This window comes from Vombatus ursinus, unplaced genomic scaffold, assembly GCF_900497805.2.
Source record: "Vombatus ursinus unplaced genomic scaffold, bare-nosed wombat genome assembly UNPS02014945.1, whole genome shotgun sequence".
Lineage (NCBI taxonomy): Eukaryota > Metazoa > Chordata > Mammalia > Diprotodontia > Vombatidae > Vombatus > Vombatus ursinus.
The window spans coordinates 13,892,072-13,916,289 of NW_020954723.1; positions in this window are offsets into that span (position 1 = coordinate 13,892,072).

The following is a 24,218-nucleotide window of genomic DNA, read 5'->3' on the forward strand; positions in this document are numbered from 1 at the left end:
GGTCCCAACAGCAAACATAAGTCATATGACCAAATGGATTTTGAAACTTGCTTCATGAGTTTGGCAGATTGTGGGTACAAGGGGCTTAACTGCCCATGTATTTGGCATTATTATACCTGCTTATGTGATTACTGCAAACAAATGGATAATTTCCTTTCCGTTTGCAGAAATAGTACATGTGATGTTTTGTGATAATATACAGAAAGCCATTGCAAGAGAGCAGTTTGAGTTCAACTTATTTGCTTAGCCCTTGGATCAAATGATGCCCCTCTTGTATACAGTAATATATCATGAAACTCTCTAACTGTAGCATGGAAAACCAGCAGCATGGACAATAGTCTTTTTCTTTAATTCCAGCATTGCACTAGGAGTTTTCTGCACTAATAAGGACAAAATAGTATGGTAGAAAGAGCAACAGTCTGGGAAGCTGGGACAGCTGGCTTCTATCTTTGATTTTGATACAACCTCGGTGGGTGGTTTGAGAAACTCACTAAATGTCTCTAGGCCTCAGTTTTTACACTTGTGATAGGGTTGGACTAGATATCTATGTAATTCTTTTCTTTGTGTATGTTGGTGTGATTTTTGAGTCCCTTAATGTAATGTACAGAAATATTGATTAAATGGGAAAAAGTCATATACAACCAACTAGTAAATGATACCTGAAGCTTTTTAGACATCCATTGCTTTAAGTCTCTTCCAATCTCCACAAGGTTCCCATACTACCCACCCCTATACTTTCAGCAGATGGCCTCATCTGCTGCTTTAGTTCAAAGACAGAAGATATACTTTGTTTGTTCTATACCTCATTTCTCTGTATCTTCATTTAAACTCCTTTTCTTTGCCCCTGTCTTGGAAGGTGTGTCTCTTCTACCTGTCAAGCTGAATGTCACCTCTCCACCAGTTAACTTTATTTTTATAATCTCCCACCTCTTTTGTGACTTTGAATCATCAATCCTTCCCTTTCTCCTTCTATCTCTCTCTCAAAATGTAAACAATAAACAAAGATTTATTAAGCTCCTATTATGTGTTAGAAATTGTGTTTTGGTTCTGGCAATGCAAATATGAGATATAAAATAAATTAATTGCATAATTAGAAATAAATAATTAGGTACAATATAAATCTAATATAATTGGATACCAAATAAATAAAAAAAAGATAATATTGAATAAAAGGCATTAGCAGATAGGTGGTATGGGGAACAGCCCCATGAATAAGATACTTGAAGTCTGTCTTGAAGGAAACCAAGAATTGCACGAAGCAGATGTTAGGAAGGCAAGCATTCTAGCCATGGGGGGCAACCAATGCAAAGACACCGAGACTGGAGACGTAGTGTTCTATGTGGAATAGCAAGAAGGTTATTGGCAAGAAGGTTAGTGTCGCTGTTCCTTAAACTTAATATGAAGGGGAGTAACATTTAATCAGGCTCAAAAGAAGGTTGGGATCTCATTTCGATAAGCTTTAAATGCCAAACGGATTTTATTTTTTTTTTTATGTTAAAGGTAACTGGGATATCATTGGAGTTATTTGAATAAAGTATTACCTAGTCAGTCTGATCTCACCACACTGACCCTGCTCCCTCAAGGGATATTAGTGAGTTTTTAATTAACAAATCCAATGATTTTTTTTTCTTTAGTTTTCACTTACATGACCTCTTGGGTTCACACAAAATTCTTATGTATGACCTTTTTCTTGAAATCTCTTCTCCCTTCTTTTCTCTGACATGTTACACTCTTGATTCCTCTGCTCCCTTTAGTACTGATGTTTCTTCCATTATTTTATGCATTCTCCTTTTCTGGAATCATAGTATCTAGGCATTTCCCAAAATAATGTTCTTATACCTCTCTTTTTTTTCTCTTAGCATTCTCTTCCTGGGCAATTTTATCTACAAGTCCAACTATCACCTCCATGAAAATTACTTGAAAATTAATTCCTCAGAAAAATGTAAACTCCCCAAGGCTAAGGACCAATTACTTTTTTTTGTCTCTAGGGGCTTATTACAATTTCTGATTGATACATAGTAAATAATAAATAAACAGAATTGAATTAAAATCTATATTTCCAACCTGTATAGCTCTCTTAAGCACCAGTTGCACATTTCCATCTACTCTGAACAAAATAGAAAGCTGCTCTTCCTCAAACTCAGCATTGCATCTCCCTCCACAATGCCTTTGCACACATTATTCCCCATATCTTTAATGTGCATGCTCCTTCAACCCTCACCCCTGACATCATTACTTCTTTCTCTTGGAATATTTACCTTACTTCAAATTTAATTTTCTATGGAAAGCCTTTTCTGTCCATTTATCTTTTATTTACCTATCTAAATAGCTTGTCTAGGGTCACATAGTCAATATGGGTTTGAAGTGAGATTCTGGTTTTGAATTTCACTTCAAACCCATATTGACTATGTGACCCTGGACAAGCCATTTAACTTAGCCTCAGCCCTAAAATTCTACTCAGGTAGAAATTCATTGTTTCATAAAGGGGAGTGTGAGTCTTTGAAGCTGTCATTAGAGAATATCTATAAAGCTAGGAGGGCTTAAAGCATGAACCTGACAGCAGACCCGTGTCTGAATATAAAACTATCTCAAATGCAAAGATCACTGTCACAACATTGGCCTTTAAGTAATAAATGTTTTAGGTAAATAAGCTCATAAAAAGGTAACTGATGAACTTTACTGATGAAATACTGATGAAATCATAACATATGCTGATGAAATTATAGCCTTTGGAATTTTCAAACTAGCAAGATGAATTAGCTGCAATCTATACCTTATTTAGCCCCTCTATGTACTCTCTATTTTAGTCAAACTGTTCTAAGCAGTTTGATATACATGTTATTTCATCTCCTACTTCCAATATTTTGCATAAGAACTCCTCCATGATCCATCTACAGCTCTCACTTCTATTCCATAAAATCCTTCATTTCCTTCAAAACACAGCTTAGATTCCACCTGCTACATAAGGACTTCCAAGATACCTCCAGTTAGCAGTATGTTTGGAAAATATCCAGTATTACAAAATTACTTATCTGTGTACATCTATATCCCTTCAGTATCTTGTAAGCTCCTTGTGGACAATGAAAGTTTTTTTTTTCTTTCTCTGTATGTCTGATGCATAGTAGAGTACCTTACACATAGTTAGCATTTAATAAACATTTGTTGAATTAAATTGATTAAACCTCTTCATGGAGTAAATTAAACATAAAATTAGCAAATTACTATTGCATTCTGTGGTTCTGTGTTTTCACACCTGGCTACACTCCTTTAGATTTCTTCATCATGCCATGAGAAACTTTATCATCCTGTTAAGATCTCATTGAATTTGAGACTCACAACTCATTGGTACCCTCTGGCTCTGGGACTTCTCTGATTGGAAGGCAGAGCAGAAAGTTCCATACAAAACATCCATTTAAGAAGGGTGACCAATCCAATTGTCTCTTCATTTGCTACCTGGCTGCTCTCCTTTGGCCTTTTTGATCATGCTCTGGCATATCTTCCCTTCTTTTCCCACCCACTCCTCTTCCTTTTCAATTTTCTCTTATGGGTTGCCTTCCTCTACTATACTGTAAGTTACTTGAGGAAAATAATTATCTTTCTATTTAGTATTTGTATCCCCAAAGCTTAGCACAATGGCTGGCACATAGTAGACACTTATTAAGTGCTTATTGACTGACTAGATGATAGATACAGGCTAGAAATGTTCTACTCAATAAGCTCTGATGTGCATTTTAAAACAGCTTATACACACACACACACATATATATGTGTGTGTGTGTGTGCGTGCGTGTGTGTGTGTGTGTACACTCATTGTTGCTCAGTAGGTATTATATTAAAAGAAATTTCCCACTCCTATCATAATGATGGCATACGAGTTACAAAACTGTAAATCAACTACTCCACTACTGAAGCGCTCTACATTCCCTGTGGAATAGAGCAAAACAGTAATATATCTGTCCTTACCTGTGTTATGTACTTCTAGTTTAGGTAAAGAAACAAAGAGTAGGAGTAAATTATATATATATATATATATATTCAGACCTGAATCTGTACCTGAAATTTTTAAAGGGTTAACATCCCTCTGATTTAATTTGCAATTAGAATCAAACTAAATGAAAACCATACATTAATATTAGGCCTTCACCTTAGAGAATAAAGGCCATGTGCTATGGCATATAATCGGCATAGACATTCTTCTCTCCATGTTCAAAGATGAAAAAGCCTGGAGCACAGAAAGAACAGGTGGCAAAAGGGATTTATATAAAAAATATAAAAAAAAATTACTGAAAAACTAATAAAAGAGACACATCTAAAGAATGAACTATTAGTTTAGGAATGAGACAGCCTTAGTTTTATAGTTGTAATATCTACAGTACAAATTTCACTAACCCCTAAAAGGGAATACAATGCTCTTTACTTTTTTTAATCCATTGCATTACTTGAGTACTGGGGCATAAATTCTGCTTTTAAACATTCTCTAATTCTTTTTCATTAATGAGAATTCCACAAGGAAAGTACTTGTTCTCTCTGTTTTAAGTAATAGCTTGGTAAAGACAAAAGAATGTTGATCACTTTGTTTGTTAATCCCTTGTATTTTCTCTTTCTTATTATTAGGTTCATGGAAAGGATATTAGGCTAGCTTTCTAAAATGAATTGTGGAGGATTACTGGCCATATGTCGATGACATGAAATGTTTAGTCAACTTCATGAAGAAACTCAGTTACAATTATTCTAGTGTGTAATAGAGAAAAGGCAGTTAATTTTTCATTGATGATGATGAGGATGATGATGACAAATTGGATTAATATCATACTTTTTAAAATTATTACAGATATAGTATGACATAGAAGATTGAGAGCAAGTCTTGAAACCACAAGAACCTAGGGTGAAGTCCCACCTTTGACAAATACTAGCTGGGTGACTTTGGGAACAGTACACCTCTCAGTGATCAACTCTTTAAGGCTCTTTAAAGTTGGAGCAAAAACACCAACTTTCATTGCTAGGGTCAGGGTGGGAGGTTTCTACAAATGGGAGTTCCATATGCCAATTAAATTACAGGTTCAGTACCAATTCCCTTCTAGGTTTCTAGGTGGATAAAGTAATTTTCACTAGTGAAATTGTAACCCTGTTAACATTGTATAATGGCAAAATCCTGGACTTCAATGTGGATTTGAATCCCATCTCTTCCAAATACTACCTTTGTGTCCGTGGACATGTTACTTAACGTCTTTGACTTCAGTTTCCTCACTTGTAAAATAGTGAGTTATAATTTTGGTATACAATAATATAGGGCTGGGCTGTACTGAGTATCTAACAAGGCATTCAAAGTGCTTTGGAAATCTTAAGAAGCATAAGTGTCATGTCTTATAGTTGTTGTTATTAGTATTCTGAGCATTAATATTGTAGGGAAATGAGAAAAAAGAGTAAGGACAAAAGACATTAAACAATGAGTGTCATTGGAGATCTTATTGGCTCTGGAGTAAAATCCTGCCCCTAGCTATATAACCATGGACAAGTTTATTAACCTCTCTGGGTCTCAGTTTCCTCATCTGTATAGGGATGGACTAGAGATCATTTCTGAGATCGCTTTTAGCTTGAAGTCTCAAATTCTATGATTTCATCTTAGTCTCAACATAAAACATATGAAGTACTTAGTGAAAATATTATCCTATTTCATATATGTGGAAACTGAGGCTCAAAAAACATAAAATATTTACTCAAGATTACATGGCTATTAGGTGGAAGAACCTTGACTCATTGTCAAATCCCCAAATTCTAGGTTCGGTATGAATATATCTTAGAGAATAGGTGACAATTAACTGAGCCTAAGAGCAAGACTTCTCCTGAGGAAAGAAGGCTATCAACCAAATTGTGCTATGAAAAAGTGAATTGGAAACCATACTGATTCAAGCCAGAGACCGAAGAATTAATCAAAGACAAGGTCAAGAAAAAAGGTAAGAAATGTCGTTTTTAGCAGAAGCCTGAAGTCATCACAGAGACATGGTGACTACAGTTCAAAAAAGAGTGTTGGACTTTAGGGAGAAAATGGCTTATCTCATGAAAGTTAGCCAAAGACAGCTTTATTTTATGGTAGAGACATGTTAGATATGTCTCCTCCTTGCTGATTGGCATCAGGGTCAGGTCTGCGTATTCTACTCCTTATTTTTTCTACTATATCATTCAAATTTTGAACCTGTTGTGTCATCATAATGTAGATAGAGCAGAAAAAGAAATATATAGCGTCCTTAGGTTTGTATTTTAAGAACTGTTGAAGAGATCTGTAGGTATAATTCACAGAACCAAAATCAATAAACTGCAACTTTTCCCTTGAAATTTTGAGTTTGAGTGTAACATCAACATTGATATTTCCAGAGATCATTAATATATTCAAGTAGTCACCTATATGAAATTTTCTAATCCTCTCAGTTGTAGCCTTCAAGCAAAAAACCCAAGAGCACTGAGCTCTTCTCACCAGAGTGATTGGGGTCATCTGAATTTCATTTCATGGCCAAAGGGTTCAGTACTAGGGAAATTGATGCAATTGCTTCTACATTACAATTTTAGAGGATGAAAGATTTACTCTCCAGGGTTTTCACCCGTGTTGGACTTTTTTATTTTATGTTTATGAAGAAAGTGAAATGTGTATAAAAATGTTTCTCTGGTACACACCTGTGTAAATAGGTGAGATTTCTATGAAGTCAAGCATTCTCCATGGTTCTGCTCCAAAGAAAAAGAAAAACGCTTAAGCAAATGTTGCCCCAGTGCATAAGGAAGCCTTTTTTATGAATAGGCTCTTTATTATTTATATTAATCATCATTTATGAAACCTTTCAGCTTGAAGAGGTAAAACTGGAAGGTGTTGAAGTGGCTTCAGTGTGGAGTGTTGCTTTTGGATAAAACTTGTTCTCTCTTTAATTTGAGCTGTCAAGTATAAGTAGGCAATGAGAAAAAGGAAGGGGCTGACCAGAGATAGAAGAGGGTAGAGGAGAAGGTGTAAGTTTGAAAAGGGATTCAGAGGTTAAGTTGCTTGGATCTTTAAATCATTTATTTTTTTTTATTCTTTATTAATTGAAAATTCTATCATTCAGTCTCTAGCCCTTAAGGATTGTACATTCACATAAAGTTATTTTGTTTTTATGGAAAGACTAATTTGTAAGGTCAAATATACAATAACAATGAAATTTTTAAAAAGGAGTTTGTCTTAAAATTAGTATCATAATTTTGCTTAAAAAGTGAATGTTATCTGGGCATTCTACTCTCTATTTTGCTTTTTACCCAATTGGTAAAGAAGCGAAGGGTGTTAGAAAAACTAAATGATTGTGCATTCATTAGCATGAGGAAACACTATTTGTGTGTGAAATGATTGCCCTAATCAGACCGACTTACACCATCCAAATGTGACAGCTGGAGCCACTTCAGTTCATAGCTTTCATACCACTAAATATTTTCTTTGGGTTCTCTTAATTCAAAGCCTGTGATCCTTGGAAATGATCCTGTTTTCCCATGGCTGTGGTTGGACTTCCTAGAGTGCAATGACTGGCAAGAGATCTCCTTGCCAATTTCACTCAAACTCTAACAACAAACTGCTTCTAATGACTTCAGTCCAAGAGTGAATGTTACAAAGTCAGTCAGTGGGACCTAGCCTTTCTCATTCACACTCACTATTTTTAGGGAAGAGCCAGGAAAGACCATTGAATTTAAAACAAAATGTTAACCCATTGTACCACTGACCTAAGACTCAGGACCTTGAGATGGTAGTGATAGATTTGATGTCAGCAAAAAATAAATAAATAAATAAAATATAGTGAGTACATGAAGTATCATCCTAGTGGCTGGATTTAATTATATTGTAGCTCTGAAATAATTAGAACTGACTGGAGAGGGAGAAAGAGGGGAATAGTACAACTTATAAGGCTTTTAACTTCTTTTGGGAATCTGTAAAATACTTGATAAAGGTTTCTGTTTTTTTTTTTTTGTTTTTTCTTTCTTTTTAATGGGTGGAGGAGAAAGGAGGAGTAGAAAATAAATTCTTGTTAATTTTAAAAAGACAGTATGTAATTAGATAATAGATCAATAACCATAATCAAATAACCAACTTTGGAAAATTGGCAAGCAGGCTTCACACTGGGCCACATTTTACAGCCAATAAGATAGAGGTGATAGTATGAGTTATTAACTTCTATGTTGCAGATGGCTTGGCCTGGAGCATGTAAGCACCAGAGTGGATCAGAAGCTTTACTATGACAAGCCACTGAACTAAAGATGCCCTCACATTACCAATCATTCTTTCTTAACAATCATGTAGATACCACACTACACTGGGACTACTTCCAGAAAGGTTCATGAACCTTAAATCATCTTTATCAATGCACACATGGATTGAATTGCCAAGTTTCAAGGTCTGAACACCCACAGAAATCCATATGTTTAACCTGATGATCATTTTCATCTCTGAGCCATGACTGAAGTACTGCTTTTCATTCATTTCTTTATATTTATTTGTGTACAAGAATATATATGTACATACACATATACATATAGGTACACATATATGTATATATATATATATAGTGTGTGTTGTATATATACGTATGTGTGTATATACATATATGTGTATACACACACATATGGGAATGTGGAATGAAATGTGGGGAGACAGAGGAGACAGAGACAGGGACAGAGAGATTCAGGTTTTACCAAAGGATTCTAGCAAAATGATTGTTCTGTGAAAGTTACTCAGCTTAGGTCAAGTGGATTTAGGACAATTCCTTTTACACCGCGTTCAAGTATCTTGCAAATATTTAAACATATAATAATATATAATACAATGATATAATAAATCTAAATATAAGTACATACACATATGTTTGCATATATATATTTGTATATATAAATGATCTATTAACTGTCATTTAAGTGTACAATAGCACAATTTATACTCATAATAATGATCCTGAGGGACCATATGTATTCTACTGAAAAAACAATAGTTATACTCAATATTATCTTAGAAGAGATACCTTATATATCAAAAACAAGTAATAGCTATCCAATATGTGTTCAACCTTCCACTAAGGTCTTGTTCCAATTTCTTATCATAGTGTAGAGGTGATCTGGAATTCAAGAATATTACCTATTGAAAACAACTTACCTTTCCTAACAAGCTATAAATGCCTCAAACATTGAATATGATACTGACCACTGAGTCGCTGTCCATTATCTGAAGAACAGACTACTAAGTTCAGAAGGGTATGTATATCACTGGGTGAATGCAGTTTGTCACAGAAGTTCTTTAAGAATGACTGTCAAGTCATAGAGGGATCCCAAATTCTCAGTGAAATTCTGTCTATCTATCATCTATCTATATTTAAATTATGCATCCTTGAAATATATATATAAAAACATACTAAATATACATACCCTTCCCACTGCCTCTTCCCTATTAGTAATAATAACTATAGCAAAATACTTGAAATTTAATAAATTTATTAAATTTGATAAAATGCTTTATATACAGAAGTAATGACCTTAAATTTCATACAGGATTTTTTGTATCTCTAAACCACATTATGTTTGTTTCTATTTGGTACTCTATCTTTCTACAAAGCTTTGGGAATTAATAAATCATGTCATACACATTTTCTCTACTTGCACAGTCCTCTGAACTTAATTGCTGCTTGACAAATATTTAATTAATTCGTAGGATCATTTTTGGTAACTGTAAACAAGGAACTCATAGTCCACCTTGTTAATTTGAAGCCATGTAAATGACTAGAAATTGAATAATAAGAGTTTGCTGAATTGAACAAAAATAAAATGGACATTGGATCATTGTTTACAGATCCTGCTCCTATTGCTAACCCGGTCTTAATTATTAGTATTATGGTAGCAAACTTATAGAAACACTACTGTTTGCCTACATATGCTAGAAAGGGAATTGGAAGAAATTGATGGCTATGGAAAAGACAGAAATGTCTTTTCTACTACTCCAATGATTAAAAAATATAAAACATGTGATATTATTACCTTTAATGATTCCAAGGTGCTCCCTGTCTAGGGGAAGACTCAGGATTGTGTGTGTGTATGTATGTGCATGTGTTTTTTTTTTCTCAAGTGTTCTCCCAGTGATGTATATTTGCATATCCTGGAACACTAACATCTCCAAAAAATAAAATTAGAGTTACCAAATGGGCCAGGCCATGTAGAAAGGTAGCATGTTTCCTATAATGACTTAGATACCTGAAGGAACATAAGTAGCATAATTGAGGAAATGTATTGTTGGAAAAGGAGGTGAGTTGGTCATAGCCTAAGAGTGTACCCCACTGTTACCCAGAAAATTAAAAAAAATCTAGAAGGTTTCAAGTATGTAAGTACTTCAATTGTACATTGAAGATCCATAAGATTTTACAGGTAAATCTTGTACACAATGAGAAGACATGTATTTGTTATCTATACCAATGGATGGTAGCTGTGCTTTCATGCAATCACAGATATATTCAGTTATTGACATCCTAAGTTTTATTAAAAAAAAAATCCTTGGATATCCAAAGTGATTTCTAACCATCCTTCAGCCCAGGAAACTCAGAAACTAATAACATATGATAAAGTACCAATAATATAATTTCAAACTAACTGAAAAATGCAACCCATTTGAACATCCCTTGGTGGAGTTTAGAAACATTTCTTGGTTGAATTAGAAAGGTATCCTAGTTCACATCCACAATGCTATTTTTCTAAGGCTACCCAAGAAAATGGACAATGATGGAGGTGAAGAGAGAGAATCTGGCATTTGACTAATAAATCATTATTCATTTTCTTGGAGAGCCTTAGAAAAATAACAATTCAAGAGGCAGTAAGTTCAAGTTTGTCCACAACAGTGGGAAGCTTTGCGGATGTGATCTCCACTCCTATACCCAAGAGCAGTAGGAGGAGGAAGGGATGTCTCTTTTCCCCAACCCTCATCATTCTTTGTATTTTATGGTGTAGCTACTTACTTTGTAGTAGGTACCCTGTCCAGAAGTTCAAATAGCTGGTCAGATTGAGAAAAAATGAAATTCAGTTGAAGGAGCAAAAAAGCATTCTCCAAACAGATACACATTCAGAGAGATAGTTGCTGGTGTCCTGAAGCAATTTCAAGGAGCATGACCTTTAACATCAGAGAAGAGAGAAGACCATTGATTCAAGGGCGAATTTATTTATAACATATAGAAACTGTTATCTCAAGAGGAATAAATCTGAGAAGACCAACTGATCAATCCATCCTCAAGAGGTGTAGCTCCCAGGAGAAAGAGAGTAAGGAGTCCACAATTGAGGAAATTGGTGTCAGAGACCTCTGGTATAGGAAGTATGTAATCACACATAATTCCTAAGTATGTGTTTAACTCCCTAATTCCTTTAAGTTTTTTGCCTACTCTTGTGCCCTAGGTTTATAAGGAAAACACTTTGTAGCTATCGTTCTTAGTGTATCATTTTAGCAAATGCCTTTCATTTGAGCCAATTGTGTCTACTGGCTGAATGTTAATTGGAAGCATATTAGTGAGGGCCCATGAACTATAGCAATAAATGTGCAAGCCCTTTGGGGCACTCAGCCTCAGAAATCTGAATGCTAAAATGGAGAAATAATCCAGAAATTTTGTTCCACTTGTTGACCACTCCATATCTTTGAAGAAAGTGAAGATATTACAACAAACTCTTTCATAGTATCTATATTTCATATGTGTGTCTATCAGCAGCTTATTTGAAAGGTAAGAATTTTTCTTTCTCTCCTGACATCTCCAAATAATATTCATAAAATTTTCTTGAAAATTTCTTGGGATGCATGTGAATTAGTAAGAACTCAAAAACAAAACACATAGTAGAAGCATATGCTTATAAACACCTCCATAATTGTTTTCAGTATGTCAACAAAGCAATGGCTGGCCCTTTAACCTGGGGGAAAGTATCTTTTAGTTCAAAGTGCAAAAAGGAACCTTATTCTATTAGTTAAACAAACAGTGAGGCAGCTTTTTCCTAGAGGCAGAAAAGTTTGGCAGGGGGAAGAGCAGGGATTTGATTCAATATCCTTTTCCTATCACTATTTCCCACTGCTTGGGATTGAAAACAGTTTCTGGAATACTCCTGTACCCTACACACAGACACACACACACACACACACATACACAGAGAGAGAGTGAGAGAGAGAGAGAGAGAGAGAGAGATACACACTGTTAAATTGCTCTAGAGGACTAAAACACAAACATAAGATGCTGGAAAAATGGGAAAACAGATGGAAAGGGAAGAGGAGGGAGGCAGGAGGAGATGGAAGGGAGTAGGCTAACACCTGTTTTCTACCACAACGATCATTAACATTATCACATGTTATGCCTTAAAGCTTTATTTTAAACACCCTTGTCTGCTACCTTCTGGGTTAAATGGATAGCTTTGAATATGCATTTCATTCCAATTAATTTGCACCAGAGTCAATGATTGCAATTAGAGTTGCTGAGCAAGGTTGACTCCTACTTCCAAGTGAAAAGATTTGGCAAGTGGATCTGCAGAGCCTAGACATAGGAGGGACAAGAATAAAGGAAGATCTCAGTCATTAGCTTATTTTAAATACATCATTAAGAACTTTGAATTTGCATGAATAAAATTGGACACAATGCCATTTGGTTTTAATACTATTTTTTGAAACAATGAGTACCTAAAGAGAAGAAATATCAAGGAGAGAAATTAATTATTTGGGTGGGGGGGTGAAGGAAAAAGGAAATTAGTTGTTGGAAACAGGAAAAAAGTCTTTTATTAATAAATGGAAGTTGCTCTTTTTTTATTGTATTAACCTGGTATAACACGCACTATTGGAGACGTGGTGTGGTACAATGGCAAGAATCCTAGAAGTCAGAGGACTTGGCTTCACATCCTACCTCAGATGCTTACTATCCATGTCACTTTGTTGTTGTTGTTTTTTTTTTTTAGGCAATTGGGGTTAAGTGACTTGCCCAGGGTCACACAGCTAGTACATGTCAAGTGTTTGGTCTGAGGCCAGATTTGAACTCAGGTCCTCCTGACTTTAGGGCCGGTGCTCTATCCACTGCACCACCTAGCTGCCCCTCCATGTCATTTTGGATAAACTACTCAGCTACCACCCTGGGCCTCAGTTTATTAATCTGGTGGGGGGTGGACTACCTAGCTCTGTAGCTTCTTGTTTTTGACCCATGATCATATATACATACACACATATACATACATACATACACATATATAGATATATACACATATACACATATATACATACATACACACACATATAACAAGTGTGATTTTGTTCCAGAGTCCTAAAATCTCTAAATGGTTTACAAAGATTTACTAAGGCCTCTGCCCATCAACAATAGGACACTTCTGTAACCAATCTAAAAGTCTTCTTGGCTAACTAGTGGCTTCTGTCTTTGTAAGGGAGTATTAATACAATATAATAATGCTTCTTGGTGCCCCTCTTCCCAAGGTATAAATTGTGCTTGGGTTCATTCTTTTGTCCAATGATAAAGGCACTTTTTTTAAACAGAATACTAGTGTGCCAAAAGTTCTTAATGTGAATGAGTCAAACTAGAACTCTTTCCAACAGATTAATAATAGACATTGGAACAGTTATAACTAAGTAATTTGTTCATTATTGGTTAACATTAATGGTCACATTTTAGAAATAAAATATTAAAGAAAAAACTGTGTGCATAACTCTAAAAAGGTGCAGTCAACCAACTATCCAATTCCATGGATAGAGAAACAGAATCATGTAGTAGAAGAGGACTAGTCTTGAAGTCAAGAATATGTGAGTTTATTCCCCGCCTATGATAAATGATCGTAGTGTAATCATTGGAGAGTTAAATGAGCCTCTATTCTTCAGAGCTAGACTTGGAGTCAAAAAGGCCCAAGTTCAAATCCTATTTAATATACTTCCTTGCTATTTGAATCTATGGTAAATTCTTTGAGCCTCAGTTTCTGCATCTGCAAAAATGAGGGAGTTGGCATTTCAGGACCAGCTCTAAATTTACAATTTCAATGCTAAGTTATAGGCAAATTGCTGAATCTTGTGCCAATAGAATTATAAATCTACATCTATCACCATAAAAAAATCACCCAAAAGGCAGTAGAAGAATATTCCCAGCACTCTTTCTTTCTCTCTTCTCCTCCTCCCACCACCGAAGATCTATTATTTCAGGTAGTGATGAGCAACTCAGGTAGAAAAAGGGACCATTGAACTGTGTATAAGGATCCCTGTGGGCCATATTGACTTACTTTAACATGTAATGTTATCTATGTTTTGTCATCTTTTTATTTTATTGTTAAATATTTCCCAGTTACTGACTTTGAGGAGGTGGAGCCAAGATTGTGAAGCAGAGAAAGCAGTCAGTAGATCTCTCCCGACATTCCCCTTTAAATAACTTTAAAATAATTCCTCAAATAAATTTCAGGAACTGCAGAGACAAGAAAAAAAGTCAGAATGACATTCTTCTAGCCCAAGACAATTTAGGAGATTGGAAAGAGAGATTTGTGACACAGAGGTGGAAGCTGGTCTGAAGCCCTCCTGGATGAAACACTAATAGTAGAGACTGCGTAGTGGCAACAGAAGCAGCAATAGCAGCTTCAGGAACTATCAAGACAGAGACAGTAAGGTGATCTGGTTACCAGTTGGAAAAAATTATGTGGACACCTATGCTAGCACTGACCAGAGGCATTTTGGTAAATGCATTGCCCGTAACCACTTCTGGGTCATAGATCAAGGATGGAAAGGAACACTTTTGGACAAGAGGGAGTGGAAGTAGTGAGGAGCAATTTTGCTTTTGACCACAAGGAATTAGGGATCCTAATGAATAGTATACAGTGCAAGGGAGCTGGGGGCTCTGAGGAGCAGTATCAATTGAAGTTCCAAGATATGAGGGGCCCTTCCTGGGTAAGGACCAGAGTGCAGATGAGAAGAGTAATGACTACACATCTCCTCAAACCATGCTACTTTGGAAGAAATAAAAACTTCCAAACCCCCAAAAGTAACTCTGAAAGTGGCAGGTCAAAAAACCTTGAAATTTGAGACAATGCCCATTCTTACCCACCTGCATCCACCCACCCACCCACACACACACACACACACACACCCCTACACTGGCAACAGACTCCAAATTTAACAAAAAGTTCAAAATCAAGAAATAAGGTAGAAAAATTAGCAATCAATAGAAAAAAATAACTTGACCATAAAAAGTTACTGTGGTGACAGAGGAGATCAAGGCACAAACTAAGAAGATTTTGAAGTCAAAACAGCTTCAAGCAAAGCCTCAAAGTGAAAAAGAAAGTAAATTGGACACAAAAAAAACCAAAAAGAATTCTTGAAAGAGCTAAAAATAGTTTTGAAAGTCAAATAAGAATGGCAGAGGGAAAATTAGGTAAAGAAATGAGAGCAAAGGAAGAAAATTATGAAAAGACAATTGACAGCTTGTTAAAAGAAGCACAAAAATAATTAAGAAAAAAACCTTTAAACAAACAGAATTGATCAAGTGGAAAAAGAGATACAAAACATTATTGATGAAAATAACTCCTTAAAAAGCAGGAATGACTAAATGGAAAAAGAGAAAACTTCTTCTCCATTGGATTGGCACCTTGATAAAATTTTACCTTGACTTAGGGCATGAAAACTTCACAATCAAATACAGAAAATTAAAAATATCAAATTCACCCTTTTTAGACCATAATGCAATAAAGATTACATTCAAAAATGGCTATGAAAGTATAGATCAAAAATTAATTGGAAATTAAATAATCTAATCCTAAACAATGAGTGGGCCAAAGAAGAAATCATAGAAATGATAGTTTCATACAACAGAATGACAACCATGAGACAACTTCCCAAAACATGTGGAATGCAACCAAAGCAGTACTTGGGGAAAATTTATATCTCTATTTGTGAACATCAATGAAAGAAAAAAGGTTAACAAATTGGGCATGCAACTAAACAATTAGAAAAAGAACATATTAAAAATCCACAATTAAACACCAAAATGGAAATACTAAAAATCAAAGGATAAAAAAAAAATTGAAAGTAAAAGCAAGCAATGAAATAATAAATAAAACTATGATCTAGTTTTATGGAAAAAGAAACTATATATAAAATAGATGAATTATTGGTTATTTTGAATAAAAAATTTTAAAATGTATTAGCATCTACAATAATAAGGATGAAGGCCTGACCAAAGAAAATGAAATTAAAGCAATTATTAAGAGTTATGTTGCCCAATTATATGCCAATAAAACTGACAATCTACATGAAAATGGATAATTTTTTAAAAAGATATTAACTGTCTGGATTAACAGAAGAAGAAAAAGAATGCTTAAGTAATACTGTCTTAGAAAAAGAAATTGATCACACCATCAACGAGCTCCATAAGAAAAAAATCCCCAAGAACAATAAATCTCTATACTATATAAACTATTTGAAAAAAATAGGTAAAGAAGTCCTACCAAATCCCTCTTCTGACACAAATATTGTTTTGATACCTAAGCCAGGGACAGTAAAAACAGAAAAGAAAGCTATAGACCAATTTCCTTAAAGAATATGAATACAAAAATTTCAAATAAAATACTAGCAACGCGATACAAACAACATATAACAGAAATCATATACTATAAGCAGGTATGGTTTATACCTGGAATGCACATACATACACATACACACATACACACATGTCAAATCAATCTTGCATCTGTATGTATATGTACATATATATACACACATGCATAAATTATCAGTATAATTGATCATCTCAATAGCAAAAACAACAAATAGAATATGTTTATCTCAATTGATGCAGAAAAAAGCCTTTGACAAAATATAACATGCATTCTTATTAAAAACACTAGAAATAATGGGAATCAATTGAGGTTTTCATCAATTGATGAGCAATATCTCTTTAAAACTAAGAGCAAGCATTATCTCTAATGGAAAGCATTTCAATCATTCCCAATAAAATTGGAGTGAATCAAGGACGTAAATTATCACCAATATTATTCAATATTTTAATAGAAATGCTATTTCAATAAGACAAGAAAAAGAAATTGAAGCAATAAAAATAGGCAATGAAGAAACAACATAATCACTCTTTGCTGATATGATGGTATTCTCAGAGTAGCCTAGAGAATCAATCAAAAATTTAGTTAAAAAAAATAACAACTTTAACAAAGTTGCAAGATATAAAATAAAAACATAGAAATCATCAAGAATTTTATATACAGTACTACCAACAAAACCCAGCAGCAAGACATAGAAAGAAATTTTTTTTTTTTTTTTTTTAGTGAGGCAATTGGGGTTAAGTGATCACACAGCTATTAAATGCCAAGTGTTGGGTCTGAGGCCAGATTTGAACTCAGGTCCTCCTGACTTCAGGGCCGGTATTCTATCCACTGCACCACCTAGCTGCCCCAAGAAAAAAAATTCTTTTAAAATAACTACATATATAAAATATTTATATATAAATATATAAATATTTGGGAACCAACTGCCAAGACAAACCCATGGACTATATGAGTACAATTACGTAACACTTTTCACACAAATAAAATAAAAATGGATAAATTATTTAGACATAAAGGTTGATATCATAAGTAGATAAGGGAACTATGGAATAAATGTACCTGTCAGATCTATGGATAAGGGAAGAGTTTATAACCAAACAAGAGGTGGAGAAGATCACAGGAAGTAAATCAATAATTTTGATTACATGAAATTGAAAAGCTTTTGCCCAAATATGACTAATGCTGCCAAAGTTAGAAGGAAAACAGAAAACAGTAAAATTTTACAGCAAATTTTCCTGACAAAAGCCTCATTTCTCAAATACATAGGAAATGGAATCAAATTTCTGAAAATAAATGCTATTCCCCAGAAAATAAATGATCAAATATCAATAGGCAGTTTTCAGAAGAATAAATCAAAGCTATCAATATTCACAAAAAAATTCTCTAAATCACTACTTATTAGGGAAATTGAAATTAAAACAACTCTGAGATACTACCTCATACCTATCAGATTGGTTAACATCACAGAAAATAAAAATGAAAAACTCTGGAAGGGATTTTGAAAAATTCATACATTAAAGCAGTATTGGTGGAGTTGTAAACTAGCCTAAGCATTTTGTAAAATAATTTGGAAGTATGCCAGTAAGGCTATAAAAATGTGCATGTCCTTTGACCCAGCAATACTACTACTAGATCTGTACATCAAAGAGTTCCAAGAAAAGGGAAGAGGACCCCTTTGTACAAAAATATTTATAGCAGATCTTTTGTCATGGCAAAGAATTGGAAACCAAGGGGATGCCCATCAATTGGGAAATGACTGAACAAGTTATGGAATATGATTGTGATAGAATACTATTGTGCTACACAAAATGTCAAGCAGAATGGTTTCAGAAATGAACTAATACAAAGTAAAGTGAGCAGAACCAAGAGAACATTGTACATAATAACAGGATGATCAACTGTGAAAGACTTAGCTACCGTGACCAAGACAATGATCCAAGACAATTCCAAAGGATCCATGATGGAAAATGCAATTCTCCAGAAAGAGAACTGATGAATTCTGAAGGAGGATTGAAGTATACTTTTTTTTTTACTTTTCTTATTTTTTTTGCTTTTAAAAAATTTTTGGTCTGTATTTTCTTTTGCAACACCTAATGTAGAAATATATTTTGCATGACTTCCAAAAAACTTAGTAGAATGTGTCATAGCTTGAATTCCATCATTATGGTGTTTTAATACTCAGTGTCAAATCCATGTCACATTATTACATCAGATTAGAACTACACATAATCAGAGATTTTGGATTTGAAAGGGAAATTTGTGGCTATCTAATTAAAACCATACCTGAAAAAATTAATATATACAACATACCTGATTAGTAATCATTTAGTCACTGGATAAAAATCTTCAGCAAGAGAGAATCAACTACCTGCCAATGTAGGTAGTTGATTCTCCCTTGCTGGAGATTTTTATAATGTACATAACAAACAGAACAGTCTATCTACTCTAAGGAACACAATGTGAATTTAAGTCATAGATACATAAACACGGACCTTGTGGCACTACAAATGACACTGTGTCTGGGCAATCTTAAGTAAGTCATGTAAAGCCTCTCAACCTCAGTTTCCAAGTTTGTAAAATATAGATAATAATAGGACTTACCTTGCAAAGCTATTGTGAGCATCAAATAAGTTTGTGTAGGTAAAGTGTTTGCAAACCTTAAAGCTTAAATGCTAGTTATTATTATTATTATTATTATTATTATTATCATCATCATCATCATCATAAGTATCCACAAGTGGGTCAGCTAGGTGGTGCAGTGGATAGAGCACCGGCCCTGAAGTCAGGAGGACCTGAGTTCAAATCTGGCCTCAGACCAAACACGTGACACTCACTAGCTGTGTGACCCTGGGCAAATCACTTAACCCCAATTGCCTTAAAAAAAAAAAGGATTCACAAGTAATACCATAGACTTCTCAGTATTTGGGGATTTATTTTGTCAACATTGAAATTTTATCCTTTGATGAAATTCACAGCCACTTAGCAGATGGTCCAAGAGAACATCCATGGCCATTTATCATCACCTTGTGGTCAAACTGTTGATGAGCTTCATAGATCTGGTCCTTTGTTAATGGACACATTGTTTATCACCAAGTCCATTGTTAAAGTCTTTTCCATTTGACTTGAATTGCGGTTTGCATTATCTGGCATGATCTTTAAGCATGCATGGTCACGTCTATACTATGATGATAAATGAAAAGACTTCGTGGAGGTTTGTAAGCTCCTATAGCAGAAGAATGAAAAAAAAGACAAAAACACAACATATCCCTGGTTTATTTTGTGATTTCATTCTCAAGTAAAATTGGCATTTGCCAATAAAGCCTTGATCTTTTTAGTCATACTGCAGAAGAAAAACTATGTATTATGAAGGATGGTGTCTATATATTATATGCTATTCAGGGGTTATTGGAGGAACATTTTACTAGACACTGGTCTATTCTCATTACTACATGTTACTGAGGTCAATGAACAGCTATTAGAAGGTAATGGTTTTCAGTCAGTCTAACTTGCAAGATGCAAATGAATGTCTTCAAGGTGAAAGGTTATAACCCATTATTGCACTCAGGGACATGTAGTTCCCTGATCTGTTGTAATATATGCACAGCCATGAATAGCTATTGATGAATGGAAGATACTGAAATTATGGCTGTCTTTTTTTGTCTTTCTTTTTACAACAGGCCACATACCTTTTGTCACTGGGGAGAAAGCAAATCAGTTTTTATTGGATAATTAACAAACAATATTGCCATTTTACACTGATTTTTATGACTCTCAAGAATAACAGAGCAAGTATGCCCCTAATGCATAAAAAACTTAGGTACTCTCATATTCTTCAAGCCATTTGACAGCTGGCAAAAAGGATGTTAAATTCCAGAAGTTGTAGAAAAGAACTGGTTGGCAAGATAACAAAATATTAAAATGACAGATTTCTTTCATGGGATTTTTTGTATGGTAATCATCAATGATGATATAAATAATTTCATTTAAATAAACCTTAGTTTATACTATATAAATACTGAACCCTTCCTCCTCCCCTCCAAAAAAAAGTGCTCACTCTCTAAGAATTTCTCATATCTAGGAAAGAGAAAATGTCAGTAATACAATTGGTATAATCTATCCCAGAAAGTGGTTTTGCAGGATATTCAAATGAAAAAGAACAATATGAAAACTATTAAGAAAATTTTGTGAGTCTCCAAACATCTAGAAAGTTGGAATGTTCAGGATGATTTATCAAATCATATACAGTTTGACATCTTATAGACACCATCAACAATAAGTTTAACTGTTAGTCTTTAAACATGTCAGGATACAAGGCATTATATAAAAGGGACACAACTCTCATGAAAGTTTTACCTCAAAAGTTAAAGAGACTGATTTTAATATTTGATTGGCTTGGGGAACTAAGGATCTTGTTGTTGACATAGATTCCTGGGCACTTAAGCACAAAAAAGGCAGAACATGAAGGTCTTGGAGCTGTCCTTAGGCTTCAGGCTATAGATGACATGAACAAGACTGGGAAACATTCAGTGCTTTGATCATCATTTCCTACTGTGCCTAAGCAAACCTGCTTGTATTAACTGGTTTGTAGCATGGAAAAAGAATATCAAAGTATTAAAACAAAAGATAGGGACACAAAATAGTTGATCTCTCAGATTGTTTCCAATCTAGTATTCTCTTATTCTATATGGTATCAGTTAAGCAATGAGAATTTATTAAGCACCTACTATGTGCCAAGCACTATGCTAAGCACTGGAGATAAAAACAAAGACAAAAGAGGTCCCTGTTCACAGTCTAATGGGGAAGGCAATATGCAAACAATTCTGTACAGACAAGCTATGTACAGGAAAAAACAGGAAATAATCAATAGAGGGAAGGCACTAGAAATGAGAGGGAAAGGGACAAGCTTCTGTAAAAGATAGAATTTAAGCTAAGACTTCCTCCTGCTTGCCATCCAAAATGTTTCATAACACAGCAACTTCATACCTTTCCACTCTTCTTACACTTTGTTCCCTGCTACATCCTTTTTGATCCAGTGACACAGGAACAAAACATTCCACCCTTTAGCTCCAGGCATTTTCTCTGACTGTCCTTTTTACCTGAAGTACTCTCCCTCTTCATCTTCACCTCCTGGTTTCCCTGGTTTCCTTTAAGTTCCAACTAAAATTTTATATTCTATAAGAAGCTTTTCCCAACCCTTCTTAAACCCTGTGCCTTCCTTTAGTTAACCATTTCCTATTTATCCTGTATATAATTTGTATATATTCATTATCCCCACATTAGAATGTGAGCTCTTCGAGAACAGGGATTATCTTTTACGGCTTTTTGTATCCCTAGCATTTAGCACAGTCCCAGGTATGTAATGGAACATAAATGTTTATGAATTAAGGGAAGGAAGCAAGGGAATCCAGGAAGCTGAGATGAGGAGGGAGAGCATTCCAGGCTTGAGGGACAGCTAGAGAAAATTCTCGGTGCCAAGAAATGGTCTTTTTCTAAGAATAGATGTATGTGGTGAGCATTGAGAAACCTTGAAAGTCCTTTTGTACCATTTGTGGATTTTGAAATGTATGCCAAAAATTATAAGGAGAACGTGAACATTTTGGAAAAGGGAACTAATACAAAGGAAACAATGTTATATGAAAGTATTAAAGGTTACAGAAATGGCAGAGACAGGAAACAGGGAACCTATTTGAAAGGCTATTGCAGTAGTCCGGATATAAAGTTACAAGAGCTTGGTCTAGAAGATAGTGAGCATAATAATGACATATAATATATGTATGTTTAAAAGGGATCAATATTTAACAAAACTTCAGAAGACCAAACAAATCTCATATGAGATGATGTTCCTGTTCATTCTACTGCAAAATATCTGACTGATTCCATGGTGCATTTTTTAATTCTTTCCAATTTTCTCCAAATAGTTGACTTCAAATAGACAAAGCCTAACTCTCAAGCTTAGCCGTATTGATATTCTTTCTCTATATAAAATAATGTAAGTAGGTACTGTAAACCTTAAGCTAAATCTCCAGGACAGTTTGAGGGGTTATATGAACACTTTACTTTTTCTACCTGCTATTTGGCCAACTTAATCTGCATCTGCATGGTACCAAGAATGTTAACTGTTCCACAGATTACTAAGTTCTCCTTTTGTTCCAATTTCAGATCTAAATAACCAAGACACTGACCTGAGTTAGGTTCAGTCATTATATTATTTCTTTCACAACTGTCTGTAACATTCTAAGACTCCATTTTTCTATTTCAATTGAATTTGTAAATTTTTTGGTAGCTTTACTCATCCCTGGTCTCCAGATTTTACTATATTGGCAAAATGGTTATTAAATCTATCAACTATGCATGAAAACACAGCTATATGGCAGAACTAGTGATTTTTTATTTTTCTAGTGTTTCATGAGTTTTAAAACTTATTCCAAAATTGAATATACAATGACTCTTCACTTGTTTTATCCTTTCCTTTCCTTAGAAACAAGTCTTTGGCTACATGCCCTAATTTTGGCATACCTCATTTCATTAAAGGCAATCTCTTTCTTTTTTTTCCTATTGTTCTGTCCCTCCAGAAACTTATATTCTAATGGAGAAGACATGTAAATAATACAGCACATACATGATACTTATGAGAGAGATAGAAGACACTTTGAAAGGGAGTAGCATTAGTTGTCCTTTGGACACATCCTTCTTCCAATGAGGATCAACTTTGTACCAATGGTCATCATGACACCTGACTGAGTTCAAATATGAATCACAGAATACTGGAATTGTAAGGGACTTCCAAGGCTGTCCAATCCAACATGTCCTCTCTTGACATGCCTAGGAAGTGATTACCCAGCCTCTGTCTTAAGATATTCAAATATGGGAAACACTCTTTCTATGAATCTTCCACCTTATTTCAGTTAATAATCATTATTGTTTCTTCTTCTGAACTTCCTCAAAATCCCTTCCTAAATGATTCTACATTCAATGTAATGAAGACTTATTTGTGCATTATTTTGAAAGCTGAAACACTGCCCCTGGAAAATGATGTACAGAACAAGTACCCAAAAATCTACCACATGATTTTATTTTCTTCCTTTTGCTGATACTTTAATTCTAAAGGATGCTAAATCTCTGAGCCTGTCATGCTTGACATTATTACAACAAGGCATATTCCTATAACAATGAATGTAATGAATTCATGGCTCCTCTGAGGAGGGGAGTACAATTAAAGAAGGTCCTCTTATTCAGACTGGGGTAAATTTAATTATTGGGGTTGACATGACAATTTGCATATTTTACCCACCATTCACTGTACCATATTTTCTCTTAAAAGAGCCATGACCTATAGAGGTGTCATTTCCTCCTTGTGGTACTGTTAAATAAAATGACAGGCATACTGAGAGAGTCCTGCAATTACTGTTTCAGTCTTATCATGATGAATATATAAATTTGAATATAGAATGGAGAATAAGGAGACTGCAGAAATCTATGCAGGACAATTTTCCCTTCAATATTTCAGTCACTGTAATAGCATTGATACAATCTCTGAGCTGCTTATCTACCATGATTTACAAATTTGAAACTTAAACTAACTTCTCTTTTTTAAACGTATTTCATATTTGCAAGAGCAGTAGACT